The sequence below is a fragment of the Lygodium microphyllum genome, chromosome 6 (assembly GCF_053477565.2).
Source record: "Lygodium microphyllum isolate KBCC chromosome 6, Lygodium_microphyllum_v1.1.10, whole genome shotgun sequence".
NCBI classification, from domain to species: domain Eukaryota; kingdom Viridiplantae; phylum Streptophyta; class Polypodiopsida; order Schizaeales; family Lygodiaceae; genus Lygodium; species Lygodium microphyllum.
In genome coordinates, this window is record NC_141140.1 from 4,997,173 (window position 1) to 5,019,577 (window position 22,405).

A 22,405-nucleotide genomic window follows, 5' to 3' on the forward strand; every position below is an offset into this window, starting at 1 on the left:
CTTTGTTCAGAAGTTAAGCGTTCTCTCACAAACATATACCCCATTATACATTCTTTTGATTCAAGTCTGCTTTGAGTTGCTCAAGACCTGATGTGACAAGCTACAGCAAAAAGCCTCACAGTTCTTATAAACAGATGTACAGAACCAAAAGCTGTTGAGCAACTTATACAATAAAAGGAATGGAGAGTTGAGTGGAAAGAGCGCAGTTTTATATGACATCCAGAAACTGCAATGCAACCTGTAAACTCCAATGTTGCTGGTTTAGAATCTTCAGTTGAATCAGGCCTTGACATCATGGTATTCCCATGAGGTAAGCTTGGGTGACTTTCCTTTACGGCAGTTCTTAACATACCTATCATTATCTGCAGGCCTTTCCTTTTCTGTGGCACTTGATAACATAGACAAGATATTGATGCAAACAGAATTCACGGTCATTGCAGGGGACCAAGAATCATACAGAATATCAAGACAAATGTGTCCATTGCTGTATATATGGGGGTGAATTGGAGGATTGCCTGTGAAGACGACTTGAGGAGAATCCAATGGATACTTCTCAAGGAACTCAATAAGCAACTGGAACTGCTCGCCTTCATAGAATGTACCAGCAGCCCCTGAGAATTCTATGGTTCATCTCTGCAAGTCATCTGTCGGGTTAAGCCTGAATCCCGTGGGAGTGTTGTTCTGCCAGTCTGTTATTTCCCTTTGCAAGCGATTGATGGCGACTCTTCCAAGGCTCTGAGACGAGGGGGTGCTCATGTTGTGCTCGCTTGTCGATGTTGCTGAAGGCAACGCTCTCTTTAATCCCATCTGAAGCTCGTTCTTCTCTCGCAGACAGAGCCTTTTATTACTCTCCTAGACTCCGACAGACTGAGAGCCTCCACCTATTCGAATTCTGTTCTTCATTGTTAATCTGATCCTTGCTTTGACCAAGAGATTGCCAGACCTTGGCTTCCGAATCCAATTAATGACCTTGCCATCCAACAACATAAATGCCGTGATGTGCGTAGCTGTAGTAGGCACGCCAGGAATAGATGTAATCGGCTACGTGCAAGTCTTCGCGCTTCACTTTGTTTGAGAGCAGCCCATGTCTGTTAACGCAATGCCTGCCAAATCTGCTTAGTTATGTGCTGGAAGGACGCCGATGCACAAGTCACACACTTGCGGCGGCATTGATCCGGTTTGGCGAGCTCGAACTCCATTTTCTCTCTGCATAATGAAGACTTGAAACCCAGCGGGCGGCGAGTCGAGTGGGACTGCAGAGGCTCCAGAGTTCACAGGGCACCCTGGGCGAGCATCACCATCGCCTCGTTCTCCTCGATACTCATCCTCCCCTCTTCAATCCAATCCAATATCAGCATGACAGTGTTTCCTCTCCTTCATTCGAATCCTTTTTCCCCCCCCTTTCGCCTCCAATCCAGCACTCTGATCCTCCCCAGTCCCGTCCGAAACTCCCCAAAAAACTACAATGCCCTTCGCCTCGATCACCAAGCATTCGATTTCCAAGTAGACAGTAATTTTCGGCACACTACAAGGAGCAGGGTCCCCCCCCTCTGCTTTCGCCCCCAGTCATCGGCATAGCCTCCCCCCCTCGTCTCCTCATTTAGAGCTCTCCTCCTCCCCTTTCGCATTACTCCCCCTCCTTTCGCCACACAGCCCGCCATTCTTCCCTTTTTCAAAAATATCCCTCTCCCTCTTTTCTTAGTTTTCTTTTTCTCTTTCCTTAGAACTTCCCCTAGTAGCATCTTCACACCAGCTCGAATCAAGTCTCCTACGTGCCGAGCCTTTTATGGTTACCCAAGTTTCAGCTGAACCCCATCCATGGGCGGTTGATCCTGAGGTGGACAGAAATACTCATACAGCACCACTGTATGCAGAAGCATGATCCACTCGTCGCATTGCAGTTGCGGCTCTTACAATATCTGAAAACTCGGAGCAATACAGCTAAGGAATTCTTGTCAGTCAACCTTACGAGTTCACACTCCCCGCAAAAACGGAGAACAAATATACTAATATCTACGTCTCTCAGAAGGTCAAAGAGACCAACAACTAGCCTCGGATCCATATCCAGCACTGGATTAAAGACAGAAGCCTGTTGTTCCATATCTTTGGCGCCCATGTAAACAGCACATTGTCTCCAACTCCTCCCCACTATACTTATACGCATAAAATAAATGTTATCACAACAACTAAGTATGTACAAAGTACCAAATTCCATGCACAACTTTTGGGTGGTTTAAACACTTCGAATGCGCAGCAATACGACAACGGTCGATGGATTGAGGGGCCTCTCTCGCACCATGATGGCCCAAGAATGGAGGTCATCACAGAACGAGGGGAGACACGGTCGACAGATTGAGGGGCCTCTCTCCATCGTGATGGCCCAGGAAGGGAGGTTATCACGGGGTGAGGGGGATGAGGTCGACGGATTGAGGGACCTCTCTCGCACTGTGATGACCCAAGAAGAGAGGATGCAAGATAGAGAGTAATGGAACCCTACTACAAAAAAGACAACTAGGCTTGGAAGATGAGAGGCTTAACATACCTTAGTAGATGAGAAGATTTGTGTTGTGATAGCGAGCAATAGGAACACGAAGAGGCAGGGGAACGAGGTGAGCAACATGAACACAAAGAGGCAAGGAAGGGCAACAATACAAAGAAGTAACCTATCTTGTGCCTACTATTAAAAAAAAAAATTCAAAATCACTCAAACTAGTCTTTCTAAATTTCTTGTACCTGCAACGAAAAGAAAAATCCTCTCTTATGCTTATAATGGCCAATAGAGATGAGGGCTCATCTACCACCTCAATGTCTATAACTTGGTTGGCTTGCAAGCTTGCAGCCTCTTGGTCCATTGGCACAAGCACTCCATTGATATAGTGCTCATAACAATACCAGAATGATAGTATAAAAGTCTAGGTTGTGATCATGTACTTTGCCACAACTGTATCAAGGATAATGCGACAGTGTACATGTCCCACGTGTTTCTTGAACCATTGGCTCCATAGTATCTTTGCCAGTAATTTGTTGTCCATTCGCATGCAAACTAGCATTTTCTTGGTAACAAAACAATTCCACAAAAATGTCGAGAGGCATAGATAGCATGATCTTCACTAATTTTGTTGGAATAGTAACCCCTAATGATCGTTGCACATCTCTATATATCTTGCTTCATGTGGACTCTACTCCAAAGCAATTAGGCACTAATCATGCCAATCTGTTCTTGTCTGCATCTAAAGACAGTGCTTGAAGGTAACCTTTCATGTGAGACTAGTTTTGAAGTTGGTAAAAATGATCATAAAAGAAGAGGCCTTCATCTGCAAGGCTGCCCCCAGTCCTTCCCTCATACTGTATCTGTCCAATATGTCCATGAAGCACATGGATGACTCCTACAATGCACTCAATGGGCTGCACTCCTCATAGGATGAAGGATAAATTTCTGAAGCAGTGACACACAATATTCTCACACAGAATACAATAAATGTTTGAAGTAATGAAAATAACGATACATAAAAACCAAGAGGGTAAGCCAAACCTACAGTTTGGCCTATGAGGTGGAAGCCTTGTCTCATATTCATGTGCCATTTGGTAGGCTTGTCCAAGTTATTCTCTGGTGAGAAAGTAGATGTATGTAGAACATATGGTCTCCCAGTAATTCTACGAGCTAGTTCAAACCTATGTCTTACATCTCTTGATCATTTGAGATGCTATAAGGAGCATAGTGCTCACTAGAGTACCTATCTAGAGCCGTCTCATGTAGTTTCGGAATTTAGATGACCCATTCGACTTACAAGTGGAATAGAATCCAAACCATTGTTGGGTAGCAAAAAATCATATTGGCTATCATCATAACTAATGATTTCCACATCTTCTACCATTAGAGGTGATGGTTAAGTTCCTAGAAGAAGCTCCATATATTAGGGTTCGTGAAACTATGGTATCCAAATGGGTAAAAAGAGTCTACTAGCCAAGATCAAAGACACGAAAAGCCATGAAGAAAATAAGAGAGATGATCGAAATGAGCACACAATGCTTTAAGCAAGGCTAACATTAAACAGTAAAAGTCAAAACGCATGTCGCATACAAGGAAATTAACCCCTCCTACGGATGAGAATGCAACCCATCATCTACTCCACCTCCTTTGGACTAGCGGCAATACACACCTTATTCCCTATAAGACCTTACCAGACTACCGTTGGGTATCCATTGTATCTTAACCACAAAATGCAGATAGCCGCAAAGAGCTGCCCTTGTAAGAGTCGACACGTTAGTATCAAGTGGTAATATCAGTGAGATCCATGCCCGTTCAAAGTCTGCCTTGGGGGCAGTTAGTATAATAATGGATTGGAATATGACATGTTTTGCCACAATAATGACAAAGAATACTGGAATTTTCAGAACCTCTACTTTTCCATCCACCTCTTCCTCTAGAGCTCTCATGTTCTAGTCGTTTGTGTAAATTTTCTGTAGCATATGCTATATTGAGTTGGTCTAACATATAGTGGAAACAATCCTTTATTTTTGCAGACCACATATCATGGGATCACTCAGGGTTGGGTGACTTGTGGCCTTTCTATGTTTGTTGACTAATGTTAAGGTTGTCAAGGTTGGGTGACTAGTGGCCTTTCTACATTTGTTGACTAAAGTGAAGGTCTCTTTCCTCTTTTCAAAACTTGTGGAGTATACCAATAATATATGAGAGAGACCATACCTCTCAAATAGCCTTTGGCCACCTGCAGTCGAAAAGTATGGGATTGAAAAAAAAATGTAAGAAATTTTTTTGGAGTCTTCAATCTCATAAATCCAAATCTAGATCATGTAGGATATAAGTCTTATTTAATTGATTGATCATTGCTAATTGTGACTCAGATTTTACTAATAGTTGGTAGATACCACCATATTTGCCAATATCTCCATTAACAAGGCATTGTATTCTGCCACATTGTTAGTAAAAGTAGCACCAAGATGAACACCCATTTTTATACCCTTTACTTGCAATTGGGATGGACAATATGTTTGAACTCATGTCTACAAACCCATTTGATAGATAGATAATATTGCATTATAGGAGCACGGCTAGAGTCTTAGAGCTAGTATTGGGCCCAATTTAGGTCTTGATAGGTGGTGCATTTGCTAGGAGTTGCTAACAAGTGGCAATTTTCAAACCTCCGCAAATAGAGAACAAGTTACTTAGTGTACCCCAAAAAGTGTGGAGATACATCCAATATACCCCGATAGAAACTATCAAGCTGAGATTCCATGACAAGAAAGAGCTAAAAGGACAAGACCGAGAGCTACGATCATTAGGAGGTATTCTCCTAAGTGCAATAGTCTAACATTGCTAAGAGTGAGAGGTTTTATTGATCCAATTAATATCCCATTTAGTCTATTAGGGGACGAAGAAAGCTCTAGCATTCCACTTTTCCTAAAGAGTCAGTCTAGTTTAAGTGGGAGTGTAATCTCTCCATTACAAACCCCAAGACCAAACCCAATCATCATGATGGTGCAACCAATTGCGACACCTGTAGGAATGGCAGATTTACCCAAACTTGGTTCTTTTCTATCCATTTTTTATGGGTTAGCAAAGAAGGATGCTGAATTCCATATTAAAAAATTTCAAATGTTAATGTTTAATTGTCTAATCTAGGAAAAAGGACATCTTATGATGTTTTTTAATATGACTTTGAAAGGAGGACCTGCAGTGTGGTATCATGGCTTGGAAGCCGAAATCATAACTACGATAGATTATTTTATGTGGCCTTTGGAAGAGAGTTCTCCCCTGAGAGAGGTGGTCAATATTGAGTGTATGTTTTGAATGTGATACATTAAGAGCCTCATGAGGATGCTCAAGCTTATTCCAAGAAATTGAAGGAGGTGTTTCGAAAATTGCAAGCCTCTATTCCCATTCCATACATGCTATCCAATTATAGTACTTCCTACATGGATTAGATTTGAATATTCAAGTACAGCTAAGTAGTGTTAGTCTTGTTAATATAGATATTGTGATTGCACAAGTAGAGGAGATAAAGTCACAATTATAAGTAGCCCATGCATCTAGGGCCAAACTCTATTCAAGTATAGGTCCTAACAATAATTTGGCATTACCTACAACTAGTGGTGGTTAAGGTTAGATAAGTCCACAACAAATCCTAATGCAAGAGGAGACATTATGAAAAATGTACATATGGTGTGAGCTCCCCCTAATGTTGCCATGCAAATGGCTAGCCAAATAAGCTCATTAAATAGGAGAAGTCAAATGATAAATCCCAATGTAAGGCCAACTAATTAGCCCTCAATACCTAACTAGGTGGTTAAGCCATTGAGATGTCAAGGAGATGATTATGTTTATGAGTCTAGTGCATAAAATGTTCTTAGCAAATTAAAGGACATGATGAAACATTATGCTAACATGTTAACTAAACAATATGGACAAATATCCATAGATATAAACATTCTAAAGAAGTAGTAAAACTTAATAGGAAGTTTAGAACCTGAAGAGGGTGGTCCATCAAGATTTAGTTGTAAGTGATGTGGTAGTTAGTACCTATTTCACATATTTTCCCTCATGTGAAGAACGATATATGTGAGAAGTTAGGACATATGACCAATACATGTTTGAGTAAAGTTAGTTTGCTCTAGCAAGATAGCCAATAACCCGGCCCAATGAATCATTGATCAAATGATGTGAATCCTTGAGGGGAGGATCCTAAGAAAATATTGCAAAAGGGAAAAGCCACCTTAGAGGAAGTGCCAAGTGGGGTTAGTCTAGTAGAGGGACTTCACTTTTATGGAAATGTAGACTCTAACAATTTAACAGTGGTCACCAAGGGCTAAAAAATGAAAGAGATTCAGAAAGATAACCCTAGTAGAGGCAAATCTAACCCTTAGTCCACTACAACAAAAACGAGGCATAGACGCGCATGTTAGACGCGCAAAGTCGAGCGCGTCTATCAGAGCGTCTATAAGTGCGTGTAAATAGACGCGAATTTTGCGTCTATATATCCGCACAAATATACGCTAATATAGACGCGCCAGCAGATGCACAATTATTTAATCACCTAAAATTAGCAATTCACATAATTAAAAAACCAAAGTTAATAATTATTTAACCACCTGAAATTGATTGTTGAGCATGCACATGTGCGCATGATAAAAACCATAGAATTAAGAATACACCATTGAATCATTGAATTAAAAAAATAGAGTTAATAATTAATTTTTCATTGCTCTCTAATGAATGGCAGTTCCTCCAGTTGACAAGCCTAATATAAGTAATTAGTGACAAGCGACAGAAACCTTACAATTAGTAGCAAGCATTGCAATATGTATCTCATAATTTCTCTACGTACTTGAAGATGATAAAAGATACTTCCTTTTTATTATGGAAAATTCAATTTAGCTTTAAAATTGACTATTGATTCTTGAGTATATTGCACGTGTGCGCATGATAAAAAGCATAGAATTAGGAATACACATTGAATCAATAAGCAAATTAAATATGCTACAGTGAATGATCCATCTCATCTTCAATGAGATCAGCCCTTGCTAAACTATCTACTTCTAGGTCTATGTTACCAAGAGGTAACGAAACAAATAAGTCTATCCCACTATCAAATGTGTTGCTATATTGCTCAATAACTTTATCAATATCATCGACAATCACATTATTGTCTTCTTCTGCGTTTCCTTGAACATCCTCACGAGGTTCATCTTGTACTATATCACGCATATCATCCATTATGGTGTCATCATGCACATCATCATTAATTGTTGGATTGTCATTTGCTATCTCCATGTCGGTAATATTACCATATATTGGTTTTGAACGATTAGATATAAGGATGACATACCACCATCGGTTATTGTTTACCATTGGATGATACACAACCTGTATTTGAAAAACAAAAGCAAAAAACTTAAGTACTTATTATATTGTGTATATGTATCACATGTATACATATAAAAAAATTAGCCTTTGCATATATACCTGCTCGCATTGTTGAGGTAGTACTAATGTGTCATTCTTATTTTGGTGAAATTTTGTAGAGTCAATGATTAGAAAACCACTTGGATGACGTCTGATTGTGCAATGCTCACCATTTGTTACCACTTCTTTAAACCACTTCACATCCAGTACATATATAAAGAATTGTCTGAAGTCAAGCTTCAGAATATCTTGGATCAAGCCACAATAACCTTCCATGGTACCATTGGCATCCTCGAAGTGAGCAAGGACACCACAATCTTGGGTATTTCTCTTTTCATCTATATGTTGAGTTCGAAGATGTTTACCCTCACACCAAAGTGCATTGAATAATGTGCACTAGTAGTAAAAGATAAAAGATCAAACATGTCAATTATTTATATAAAATAAAACTTATAGAAACAAATTAATTGATAGTATGTCTCACCTTTGATAAGCAACCTCGTGCGTATTCCCACTCTTCTTGAGATATATTAATTGCCTCCTCTTTTTCCATTCTCTCCATTTCCTCATGTAACCAATCTATATTAATATGACGTGGGAGCGCATTTAGATGATCTGGAAATGAGACATTACGTCCATATCTAGTGCAAAATTCTTGTCTTTCGCTTTTTCTTCTTGCCCTTGCTTCATTATATAGTGTCACCCATTTGCTCATTACATCACTATTGAGCACACAAAAACTATTTAGCTTACGAAGTTCTTCTTTTGTTAGCACTTTACTCATTCCTTTTCCTTAAGGTACTATAGAGGTCATCCTCAAGTCTTCATCATCTTTCCATAGTCATGGTTGAGAGGGATCCACTTTAGCAAGATATTCAAAGATATAAACAAGGGATGATTGCACTAACCAACCCTCAGCCATGCTTCCCTCAGGCTGCGCTTTTTGCCTCACAAAATCTTTCAAGGTTTTCATGAAGTGCTCAAGAAAAAACATCCACCTTACATGAAATGCCCCACAAAGTGCGATCTCATCAATCAAATGTACGAATAAATGTAATTGAGTAGTCAAAATGGATCGAGGAAAAATTTCCTCCACCAAACAAGCCACCTCAACAGATAATACTCGAGCATCTTGCAATGTGTTTGGATCAATTTCCTTCGAGCTCACGTATCTGTCAAGATGTATTTGAGAATTGTTTATTTTTGTGTAGAAATTCAAAGATATATAATGAAAAAATACAATGTATACACACCTCACAAGCTCTCCCATCTTGTAAATGATATGACGTACATCTTTGGATACACAATGGGATATGCTAGTAGGAAGTACGAACTGAATGTAAACAATATTCATAGATCAAATGATTAGTTGAGGAAAAAGTCATCATACCCCAAAGTTTACACATAGTTACTCCACTAATTACTATATTCATGGTTAGAGATACCCTTACTTGAATCATTTTGTGCCAATTGTGGGACTTCAAACCAGATAGTTGCTCCACACCTCTTTTCTTTTTCTTTATGAAGGCTCCCTTGAGACATCTCATACATCCTGTGGGTGTTCGAAAGCTATATATTTGTTCATTCACTATTTTTTCCTCATTCTTTGACAACATCCAAGGTGCATGGGATAGCTCAATCTTTCCTCTGGGTCCAATGCGTGGCTAGGCTCGTCTCATGCAACCAATGTTGCGTAAATCCTCCCTTACATTAACTGAATCACGAGCCCCTATCAAGTGATCCCATAATGTAGATACAACATTTTTGAATATGTGCATGGGGTCCAATAGGTGATTGATCTTGAGTTCAGTCCAGTACGGAAGATGAAAAAAATATAGAGAACCTAACAAACAAACAATATATTATGTATACAATTCATCATGCTAAATACTTTAAAGTCAATCGAGAGAAATGCACTTCTTACTGACTCATGCCGAGTGGAGGGTGGCTGTCGGCATTAATCCATCTCTCCTTCCAATCTCGAATGGTTAGAGACTGTGGAGTCATTCCATTAGTAGGGAGAACATATTTGGGATGGTCAATAGGAAGAAATCGATGATGATTGTCGTAGATAACCTTCTTTAAACGTGCCGGCCTAGAGGAAACTAGAGAGGGACCGCAAATAGGACATGCATGATATCCTAACGTGGTTAAACTTAAAAAAACAAGTGAATTAATAAAATGCAATTGATTCAAGTCTTGAATTTCAAATATAGAGTTATATACATGTACCTGAACACTCTCCATATCCTGGAAAGTCGTGCATGGTCCACAACAACATGGCCTTCAATGTGAAATCTCTAGAGGATGCAGATGCACTTGTATCTTGCACCTCAATACCTTCCCATAACATTTCTAACTCTTCAATCAAAGGCTCTAAGTAAATGTCCATGTTTTTTACCTTGTCCTTTCTAGGAATCAGAAGGGACAACATCACATGTCCCTTTTTAATTGCCATGGATGGAGGAATATTATAGTTCACCAATACCACTAGCCATACACTGTATGATGTGCTTTTGATGCCAAATGGATTGATTCCATCCATACCTAAACTAAATATTAAATTTCTTGGCTCTTCTTTGAAAACGGGCAACAAATTATCTGTATGTTGCCATGCCGGCATGTCTGCAGGGATCCTCCATTTTCCATCACTTGAACGATGACTAGCATGCCATGACATGAGCTTTCCAATAGACTTACACTTGAACATAAGTTTTATACGTGGAACAATCGAAAAATATCGCAAAACCTTACGAGTCACATCCATTGACTTCATCTCCACTTCGTATCTTGATTCGCCACAAACAGGACACTCGTGCGAACTTATGAATCCCACGAAATAAGACACAATCATTAACACATGCATGGATCTTAACATAATCGAGGCCTCCCAGAGATGTCAAGTAATGTCTTGCTTGCTCTCTCTTAGTTGGCAATTTGTTTCCTTTTGGAAGCATTTGTGATAATAACCTACATATATTTTTAAAAGTGAGTTAAAAAACCACCAATATATATTTCTGTCTAATTTCAAAATAGAATAATTAATATTATGATTCATAAGCCAAACTGAATTGATACCTACTTCAATAACGCATCCAAAATGACATTACTCCATCCATAAATTGTTTGCAAGTTAAGTATCTCGAGGGACGCACGAAGAACGGAGTACATACAACCTTCATACAACGGAGTAGATGATGCTACATATAGTGGATCATCTGGCTTCGTAGAGTGACCTTCTCCTTGAACCGGTTGCGAAAATAGATGGTGTACCATGTTGTCCAAAATCTCATCCTCTACGACTTGATGGGGCATTTCATGAGGGCTACTATCATGATCGTCAGTCTCTACTCTTCTTGAAGACTCTGCCTCCTCGCATCGACGTTTTGCAGCCTCTCGACGCCCGAGAGGGAGCATCTGAGGATGTGGCATCGCATCCTGCTCAACCACAAAAGGAAGTTTCATGTATGTTGATATATAATTCCCGTAACATAGACATGTAATCTTAGTGGTAAAAAAAAACAATGAATACCGGTGATTTTTCTCAGTCCCATTCTCCATACAAGCTGAGGTGTGACATTGCAATTCGACGTGCTCAAAAAATACACCCTCGACAACGATCACACATGCATTTAATTTTTCATCGTAGCCATGCATCTCGATTATGAAGACGCAATGTTTCATCCTCACTTGAGGATGTGCTCATTGACTCACTAGCTTGCACCGCACTAGGTGATGACGACGTCGACATGATCAAACCTAATTCATGACAACATCAAAATATTTGTCATTCATATGTTTACATAAGATCTCAATTTTAAATACAGAAAAATCATCATAAATACATTAAAACTTATGATAAGAATTCACTATCAAAACTTATCTTAAAAACAAAAAATTATGATAAAGCCCAAATGCGCGTCTATATCCGCGTTTAACCACGCGTCTATATTGGCGTCTATTTTCGCGTCTATATTCACGTCTATACTCACGTCTATCTGAACAATAGATGCACATATATACGCGAAAATAGACGCATACGTCAAAATTCAAACCATACTTAAATCATTTCTTTTCAAACTGCGCCTTTCCTTTCCTGCGTTTTTTGCGGTTCTGAAGCTTGAGTTTAGCCGACATGCAGTCTCTTCATGCCTCACCTCCTCATGACTCACCTCTTCTTTCATTTCAAACATACAAGAAGGGAAAAAGGAAAGCCAAGGAGAGGAAGAAAGAGAGAACAAGAAAGAGGAGAACAAGAAGAAGCAGCAAGCAAGCATCAAGGGAGGGTAACTTACCAAGGAGAGGAAGAAGGAGAAGGAAGAGGCGCCACCACCCGCCACACCAAACACCCAAGGTAAGTCTCTCTCTCTCTCTCTCTCTCTCTCTCTCTCTGTGTTTCTCTCTTCCTCTCTTTGCTCTGTCTGTGTATTTAGGATTTGTGATTCCATTATGTATTGCATTTTGTAAATCATCAATGGCGGTCATCAGCCTAAAATCGGCCAAGCGAGCGCGTCTGATAGCGTGTCTACATCTCACTGTAGATGCAAACATAGACGCAAAAAATGTTTCCTCTCAGAGCGTCTGAGGACGCGTCTTACAGCGCGTGTGCTGGCGCGTGTGCTCTGCAGTGTACACACGATGATACACGCGCTGCACAGAAGGTTCACCTACAGTCTACACGCGATTATACACGCACATTGACCTGGGATGCGCGTCTGACAGCGCGTCTGTGTTGCATCTTAGATGCGCAGATAGACGCGCTGGACAAAAGGTTCACTCTGGAGCGCGTCTGAGAGCGCATCTAACCTGCAATGTAGATGCGAGGATACAGGCGCCAGGTCTCCCAGTTCTGATAGTAAACAATATATTTTTGCAATGATGTATGTGATGAATCCCATGTTTGTGTTTATCAGTTTTCTTGTTTAAGAGAAGCATTACCACTTAAGTGTTATGCTCAATGTCTAAAGAAAGCTCTTTGAAAATGTAGGTAATATATGATTTTTTGTATGCAAATAAATTTGTCTTTTTCCTGTGTTTTTTTGCAGATGTCGTATCCTGGTTCATCTAGCAATGACCCAGATGTGGATCGCATGAATGATACATTGGCCTCCTTTGGCAGGGGGGTCAATGCATTTTTTGGAGGTTTTCCTAGTAGGGAAGACTTCATGGGAGAGATGACCAGACACCTTGGCCGCTCTCCCACAGCGGACGAGGTATTCAGTGTCATGTCTGGGATGCCTCTGGCGTCTTTTCCTGGCACTACTTCCTAGACTCCACATGCAGGTACTCCACATACAGGTACTCCATATGCAGGTACTCCATATGCAGGTGGCTACCAACGGTGGATCCAGACAATGAAATGCTATGGTCGCTGAAGAACGATGATAGAATGATTGGAGATATGGTGGTTGGAAATGGGGTAGAAAAGAGAATGGATGCCTCAATGGAGGAGAAGGTGAATCACTTTTGTATGTTGCACCATGCCTCTATGGAGACGTGGCTCGCCAAGTACCAAATCGCTAGGCAAGATCAAGAGGAAGCGTGAGCTGAATTCCAACGTAGTATGCATCATCGACCGATTCGATATCCCGAAGGCATGGAGGAGATGCCGCGGTTCATGTCAACGCGATGGCTACATGGAGCTTTGACCGCAGCGTCTCACGAAGGGACAGAGGTCTCAAAGGAGGAGTGGGAATTCTTGAGGGGATGTAGTCCAAAGGTGATGAGAGGTTTAGAATCCGTCGTATCTAAATTTTATATGCGACATCTAATTTAAGTGTTTCAATGTACAGTACAAAATATATAGTGCAGCGTCGTGGTCGCGCGGACGGCATTTTCGCGTGGAGCATATTGACAAAATGCGCTCCACAATGGACCATGGTATCATGGCAAGGTTCGAGCAAGAGAGTCGGCAACGATGAATGGATCCAAACACAGTTGTGGATGAGATGGAGTATTTTGGGAACTTGCAAAGTATTGTTAGGGTGGATTACCGTAGCTTCTCCATGATACTATTCGATGTGCAGTGGTTCAAAGTGGTACTTGGAGGAGCTGGAGCAACAGTTCGACGAGGTCTATCTAGATTTCTTGAAATAGATTCTGAAAAAAAATGGACGGATTTGCGTGACACCTTTGTGTTGCCGGCTCATTGTGAACAGGTGCACGGACTCATTTGTTTGCTAATTGTATTACGACATGGTTTATGTCACAATGGTTTGAACTCTCTTGTACGTGTTTGTGAACAGGTAATCTTCTATCCAAACCCCTGAGAGCGGAATTTAGGTGACGGAAAGTGCTTAAAAATAGCTAAAAATTATGAATTTCAAGGGAAAAATATTCACTGTCAAAGGCGGCGGCTCGATCTAGGACGATTTTAAGCGCCAAAGTGCTTTAAAGGCGCCCGAGCAACACTTGTTGATTTTTCATAATTTTTCAGACAGTCGTGCGGGTTGACACGAGCTACTGGCCAATGCGGGATGCCAAGCCGGACGCCCAGGATTTTTCAGAGCTCGATTCCGAGTCCGGACGGGAAAATGGCCAAGAAACCGGTCAAGATGCGAAGGGGTGGACAAAATTTGGCCAAAATGGGCAAGTGACCCTTGGGAGCCCAAAATTTAAATGTAGCATGACATTTCACATGAAATGAGATGCATGAAATCGTGGAGAAGGCGTGAGCAGGAGGGCGCCGATTTTTTCGCCCTCTTGTTGATCATGCCTCTCCCAGCCTGCAAACAACCCCCCCCAATGATCATGGGCATTCATTCCCCTCTGGATGCTGACTCTATCGCCGCCCTTCGCTCGTGCAATGATGCCCTCTTTGAAGATCTCTGATTTCAGTCTTTCTCTCTCCTCCCTCTCTCTCTTCTAAAGGCAAGTTCATGTGGGAAGAAGAAGGAAGAAGAAAGAATGGTGGAGGCTTGTCCGGCATGGATCGGATTGCTCCACGGGCTGGAAATGGTGATTGGTGATTGTGCTGGACATGAAGTGCTGCTCATTTCCGAATCTACAGCCATGGACATGAAACCCGAAACACGCAAATAAGCGGTAATTTAAAATTTTCAAAGGAAATTTGAGCTTTTATGGCTTTTGATGGATGAAATGTTGTTCATGTGGGATAAAAATTGTTCATGTTACTGTTTTCTATGAGTTCTTGCTGGTCATAATCAAAAAATCAGAAAAATATGCATCTTATGGTTCAAAATAATACATTAAAACACGAAAAACATGAAAAATCAAGGGAAAATGATGGTTTTTTGGCATAAAAATGGAGAAGTAAATAGGAACATCAACTAAACTTTCATTTTTCTGCAAGAAGGAACTAAGGGCCACAGCCCATAACCTATTCTTAATTTTCAGTAATTAAATAATGCAGGAAAATAAGGGAAAATATAAGAAAATGGTGGAAAAATCCTAAAAAATAGGGAAAAAATACATTTTGGGTTTCGAAAAATAAGGATAAATAAGAGCAATGTTTGTGAATGTTTGTGGGGACTGAAGCATGAGGATTTGCCTCAGTTCAACCCCACCTTCTTGTTCTAGTGTGTCTTTTTTCGTTTTTTTTCACATAAAATGATGTCAAAATACCCTATAAATCCATCCAACGATGCAATATTTAAACGGGGAAGGGTAGAGAAGTTGAAATATGTCTAAATGCCATGTGAGATGATGGGAAAGTTGCTGATTTCTATGCATAGCATTTAGGACGGATGATAATTAAAATTAAGAGCTTAGTAGCACGAGGATCACCTCGGTGCTAGGCCTATGCAACGAAGCACGAACGGTAGTTGGAAACCATTAAAAGAATGTTTTTGCACTTGTGCACGATAATTTTTTGCTAAATGCTTGAGCACTAGGCATTCACCAAATGCATGGAGCATGAAAAAGAATTTAAAAGTATCAGTGATCAGCTCCTGGACATGCATTGCAATTGGTTTATGAGAACATGACCTACGATGAGAGGCAGTGAGGTACCCATGCTAATAGGGGAAAAATACATTTTGGGTTTCGAAAAATAAGGATAAATAAGAGCAATGTTTGTGAATGTTTGTGGGGACTGAAGCATGAGGATTTACCTCAGTTCAACCCCACCTTCATGTTCTAGTGTGTCTTTTTCTGTTTTTTTTCACATAAAATGATGTCAAAATACCCTATAAATCCATCCAACGATGCAATATTTAAACGGGGAAGGGTAGAGAAGTTGAAATATGTCTAAATGCTGTGTGAGATGATGGGAAAGTTGCTGATTTCTATGCATAGCATTTAGGACGGATGATAATTAAAATTAAGAGCTTAGTAGCACGAGGATCACCTCGGTGCTAGGCCTATGCAACGAAGCACGAATGGTAGTTGAAAACCATTAAAAGAATGTTTTTGCACTTGTGCACTATACTTTTTTGCTAAATGCTTGAGCACTAGGCATTCACCAAATGCATGGAGCATGAAAAAGAATTTAAAAGTATCAGTGATCAGCTCCTGGACATGCATTGCAATTGGTTTATGAGAATATGACCTACGATGAGAGGCAGTGAGGTACCCATGCTGTAGGCTAGTCGTGGGGTCTAGGGGAAAGAGAAGTAAGGACAATGGTACATTCCTGGACACGTTTATTTGGTACCTTGAGCGACTTTTGTGCGATGTGTCTATTTGTTGAGCGACGCACTGAGGGGCCAATCCCCAAGGTGTAGGAGAGTTGCAGAGGGTTGACGGCATTCAGCCGTAGGTGGAACCCCATGTGTATGTGATTCGAGCCTTTTGGCTATGTGAAAGGGACTCCCTCTGAGGAGTAATATTGGGTTAGGATCAGTTGGACTACAACGTATTACAAACGCAATGTTTAGGAAGGCAGAGATTTTGATAGACGCTCCTGGCCGCGAGGCCGAGGGGTTGTCTTGTGCGTAGTGACGAGGCCCGGCTAGTGCATGAGCCAGTGCCGGCCCGTTTTTAGGTCCATCAGTGGTGCGTCTGCCGGGAGCCGCTTAAAAGTGGCGGTTCTCGAATCCTGGTTGTCTAAGGACCAACTAGCAGTTTATGCCAAAGGATACTAAGATTGATCCGTTATTTATTGATAAGCATCGTCTAGCAGAAATCCAAAAGCAAGAAAGAGACGAAAGAGCTAGGCGACGTGCTGAAATTTTTAGGAGATATTCCCCTAAGCGTAGCGGTGCTGAACCCTTACGAGGGAGTGGATCTAGTGGTCTTGGGGCCACAAGCAGTAAGTTAGGAGAAGGTGGAAGCTCTAGTGCTCCCCTTGCTTCTATAAGCCGGTCCACGTCAATTGCGGGAGGTGTAATCCCACCGCCCCCTATTCCTAGTGCAAATTCAATCCTTGTCATGGCGCAGCCTATTGCAATTCCAGCAGGAACGACGGATTTGCCGGCTCTAGGTTACCCGCTACCCATTTTTAATGGGCTAGTTGAGGAAGATGCGGAACTCCACATTAGGGAGTTTCAAAAGCTGATATTTAACTGTCGCATCCAAGAAGAAGGACATTTAATGATGTTCTTCAATATGACTCTCAAAGGAAGAGCCGCTATATGGTATCATGGTTTAGAAGCCGGAACCATATTGAACATTGATGCATTTTATGGAGCTTTTCGAAGGGAGTTTGCCCCTGAAAGGGGTGGACAATATTGGTTGCGTGTACTCAACGTGACCCGCCAAGAACCACACGAGGATATTCGTGCTTATGCGAAGAAGATAAAAGAGGTTTTCCGTAAGTTGGACACCTCTATTCCCATCCCCGCAGCTGCCCAATTGCAATATTTCCTACATGGTTTGGACTTTAATATCCAATTGCAGTTGAGTAGTGTCCCCTTGGGGGATATAGATACTGCCATTACACGAGCACAAGAGGTGGAATCCTGACTACAAGCAGCCTATGCTTCTCGAGGCTATTCGAACATGGGTTTAGTATTGGGAAACAATATGGCAATAGCCAATGGCAGTAATGGTCAAGGGATGGCGATGGCTAACCCTAATGGGAGAGGAAACATGATACAGAATGTCCCTTTATTACCAGCTCCCCCTAGTATGTCAATGCCTACGGGTAGTCAAATGGCTCCAAATGGTGGAGGCCAGACGGTTAATTCTAATACCATGCCTGTGGCTCAACAACCAGTGCCTAATCGAATTGTTAGGCCGATGGAACGACATGGTAATGACCAAGGCTATGAGTCGAGTTCTTCCAATGTTCTTGGCGAGGTTAAGGACATGATGAAGCATTATACTGACATGATTACGGAGTAGTATCGGCAAATAGCTGTTGATGTCAACTTCCTTAAAAAACAACAAAATTTGATAGGAAGTAGATACCCAGAGGAGGGTGCACCTTCGAGGTTTAGTTGCAAATGGTGTGGTGGGCAGCACTATCCAAGGAATTGCCCGAATGTTAAGTGCGACATCTGTGGGAAATCCGGCCATTTAGCAGCTACTTGCTGGAGTAAGATCAGTTCCCTCCAGCGAGGAAGTCGGCAACCAGGGCCAGTTAATCATCGTGCGCAAGGAAATGATTCCCAGCGAGAGGACGGGCCTAAACAAATACTTCAACGACCAAAGACTACAGTGGAGGAGCTACCAAGTGGTAGTGGGGTTAGTTTGATTGAGGCTGTACGCATTAATGATGCTGAAACCTCTAATTTACGGGCTTTTCTTACAAGAGGTCAAAAGGGTAGAGGAGCCGACAAGGATAAGCCTGTCGACGAAAACCCTAAACAAGGCGACAAAGGAACGCAAGTTTTGGATCCTGCCATGGAAGGGGGACCTTTGAAGCCCGTAGAAAGTAAAGCCGATAAGGAACCACCAAAGAAGAAGGTGAAAGTTAAAAAAGGGGCAATAAAGCCGGTTCAGCGACCTAAAGAGCGGATGGTTTGGCGTGAAAAGCGAGCTCTATCGAACTATCATGAATTCGATTTGGCGAGCTCTCTAAATTTAGAATGATTCTACGTACCGGATTTGGCGAGCGGATGGTTTGGCGAGTACGTAAGGAATTTAGAAAGATTCTACGTACCGGGTATATTGTAGAACCTTTGGGTATTGCGCGAGTTGGTGATGACTGGTTTGAGCATGCTGAGAAGCATTGCCTAAGGGTTGCAGCCTATGTCGATGGGGTATTAGTAGATTATGCCATTGTCAACACGGGATCATCTGTTAACATTATGAGTTCTGAACTGATGGAAAGGTTGGGTCTTGCGATCCAGAAAGATACCTCCATAATTCTCAGAATGGCAGATGATAGTTTGAGACAGCCAGAAGGCTGCATTACTAAGGTCCATGTCACTGTTGCAAATGTAGAATGCCTATTGGACTTTAGGGTGATTCGGTTTGCAGGCCGTCCAAGTTACCAAGTATTACTCGGACGACCTTGGATCTTGCAAGCGGACTGCCAAGTGGATATACCCGCCGGTCGACTGATATTCGGCAGAGGTGCCCAGCGTGTGGTGGTTGATGCTTATCCTGAGTCCCCGCAGAGTGAGAGAGCTCCTCTATCTTCTACAGAATTGGAGACATTAGAAGATTTATTTGCCAGTGAGACATCATCGAGTGATGAGTCCAAAGAGGGATCCACCACGGAGGACATCTATCAGATCACTTTGAATGAGCCGATAGAGGGCAAAGATCGTATAAGAGATGCAGATGTTATCGAGCTAGACCTTGGTACGCCTGATGATTCGCGGCCAATCAAATTAGGTTCTATGCTCAGTATAGCAGAAAGGGAGGACTATGTGGCCTTGATCCAGGAATTCCGTGATATCTTTGCCTGGAGTTATGATGAGTTGAGAGGCATTCCTCCTAGTCTTGCTGTTCATACAATTCTGTTGAAAGAGGGCAGTCGTCCTATACGGCAGAAAGTAAGGCGTATGCCTTTCGAATTGAGGGACGGCCTGTTTGAAGAGTTACAGAAGTTGCGAAAAGCGGGTTTGATTTTTCCTGTGCAACACACGGAATGGTGTTCGCCGGTTGTGATAAGAAAGAAGAAGAATAATCAAATCCGATTATGTGTAGACTTTAGGGAGCTGAATAAGCAGACAGTTAAGGACTACTACCCGTTGCCATTTATTGACCAGATTTTGGATCAATTAGCGGGTAGGGAGATATATTCGTTTATGGATTGCTTTGCAGGATACAACCAAATGGCAATTGCAGAAGAGGACAAGTTGAAAACAATTTTTATCACTGTATTTGGTACTTTTGCGTACCATGTGATGGCCTTTGGTTTATGTAATGCGCCTGGTTCGTGGCAACGAACAGCAGATAAGACATTTGGTGACATATCCCCTGAAGAGTTGAAGGTGTTTATTGATGACTTAGGGGCCGCCACCGTGAGAGAAAGGCAGTTGATGATTTTAAGAAAATGCTTTGAGCGCTGTAGACAATTTTGCATCGCCCTAAACCCACGAAAGTGGTGTTTTTGGAGTACCTTATGGACTATTGCTGGGTCATGTGGTCAGTTCGGTAGGAATTGCGACAGACCCCGAGAAGGTCAAAGTCATAGTTGCCATGGGTCCACCACGCACTCCGAAGGAAGTTCATAGCTTTCTGTCTTCGATTGGTTACTACCGTAGATTCATCAACGCCTTAGCAGAAAGAACGTTGCCGCTTACAAATTTATTGTCCTTTAGCTGTTCGTTTGTATGGGGTGATCCTTGCAAGGTAGCATTCGAGGATGTGAAACAAGAGCTAGCAAAAGCACCCGTTTTAAAAGCACCTAAAAGAGGTGAGGTGTTTTATATATTTTCAGCAGCCACCATGTATAGTATCAGCTGCTGTTTAGCCCAAATTTGGGAAGAGAAGTGGTACCACCCGATTGCTTTTGCTAGTCGGAAGCTAGGGGTATCCGAAATCAATTATACTTACATGGAGAAATTGTGCCTAGCGATGGTCTTTGGGACCAAGAAATTCCGGCATTACATTCTCTATGAGAAAGTCGTGCTTTATACGAAGGCGGAGGGACTTCGACTATTGATGAATAAGTTACAACCGCCTGATCGTCTAGCAAAGTGGTTAATCACTTTGCAGGATTTTGATTATGAAATCAAGAGTAAGCCACCAAGGTTGCAAGGCCTCGTGGAATGTCTTGTGGACTTTGGGGAGCCGAAAGAATCTGTGGCTGAAGGTAGTGACATGGAGATGTTATTTAAAATAGATACGGCATCTATTCCCTCCTGGTATGCTGCAATAACGCATTATTTATCAACAGGAGAGGCGGGATCCGAATTATCTAAAGCTGAGAAAAGGAAAATTAAGCAGCAAGCGTTAAAGTTTGCTTTGATCGCAGGTACATTATATCGGCAAGGGGTTGATGACATCTATCGCCGATGTGTGATGCCTGACGAGATGCCATTTATTTTGGAAGAGTGCCATGATTCTGCTTGCGGCAGCCATTTTGCTGGACGGCTTACAGCACAAAAGGCTTTAAGAGCAGGTTATTGGTGGCCTGCCATCTTCCAGGATGCGTTTGCGTATGTTAAGCGATGCGATATTTGCCAACGACATGATAGTCGAGAGAATAGGAAACGACCACTCACCCCTATTATGGCGATACTTCCATTTGAGAAATGGGGAATAGACTTTGTGGGTCCTATTACTCCGTCGTCGACTACGCAAAAGAGGTACATCATTGTCGCAACTGACTACTTCACAAAGTGGTCAGAAGCGCGTGCAACAAGGAAAGATGATGCTAAAGAAACTGCTAGTTTCCTTTTAGAGCAGATAATATGCCGGTTTGGTCCGCCGAAAGAATTAGTGTCGGACCGCGGAACCCATTTCCTGAATAAGGTGATCAAAGGTTTGACAGAGATGTGGCAAATCAAGCATAACAAGACAACCCCATATAATCCGCAAGCCAATGGGCAAGTTGAAAGCACCAACAAGCAGCTTGTGGGCATCCTGTCCAAAGTTGTGTCGGAAAAGAAACGGGATTGGGATAAAAAGTTATACGTGGCAGTGTGGGCTTATAATACGACCTTCAAACGAGCCACTGGCCATATCCCGTTCAAGTTAGTATATGGGGAGGAGTGTGTCTTGCCTTTAGAGATTGAGCTGCCGACTATTCGGTTTGCCATCAATCATTCTTTGAGCGATGAAGACGCACTTTTTGAGCGCCTAACGACACTAGCACATTTAGATGAGCTTAAGTTGCAGAGCTTATTGCACCAAGAAGTGGCGAAGCGCCGAATGAAGCAGCTACACGACATCAAAGCCAAGAAATATACCTTCAAGAAAGGACATCTTGTTCTGTATTATGATGCACGACGTGAATTATTTCCAGGCAAGCTAGAGCCTAAATGGGATGGGCCCTATAGGATCGTTAGGATAGGAAAGAATAAATCCACAGTCTTGTTAGCTGACCTTGAGGGGGTAGAATTTAAAAATAAGGTTAATCTTAATAAGATCAAACCTTATTATTTCTGACTGCACTAATGCTATGACTTCCTTGCAGGTCTAGGCGAGATCGATCAAATATTTGCAAGGAAATCGTAATAG

The 22,405-nt window shown here is 41.8% G+C and overlaps 1 pseudogene; it reads right to left on the minus strand.

Annotated features, from left to right (window-relative positions):
• Positions 1-248: 248 nt before the first annotated feature.
• LOC148034255 (ubiquitin-conjugating enzyme 15 pseudogene) lies at positions 249-756 on the minus strand (annotated as a pseudogene).
• Between the last annotated feature and the right edge of the window lie 21,649 nt (positions 757-22,405).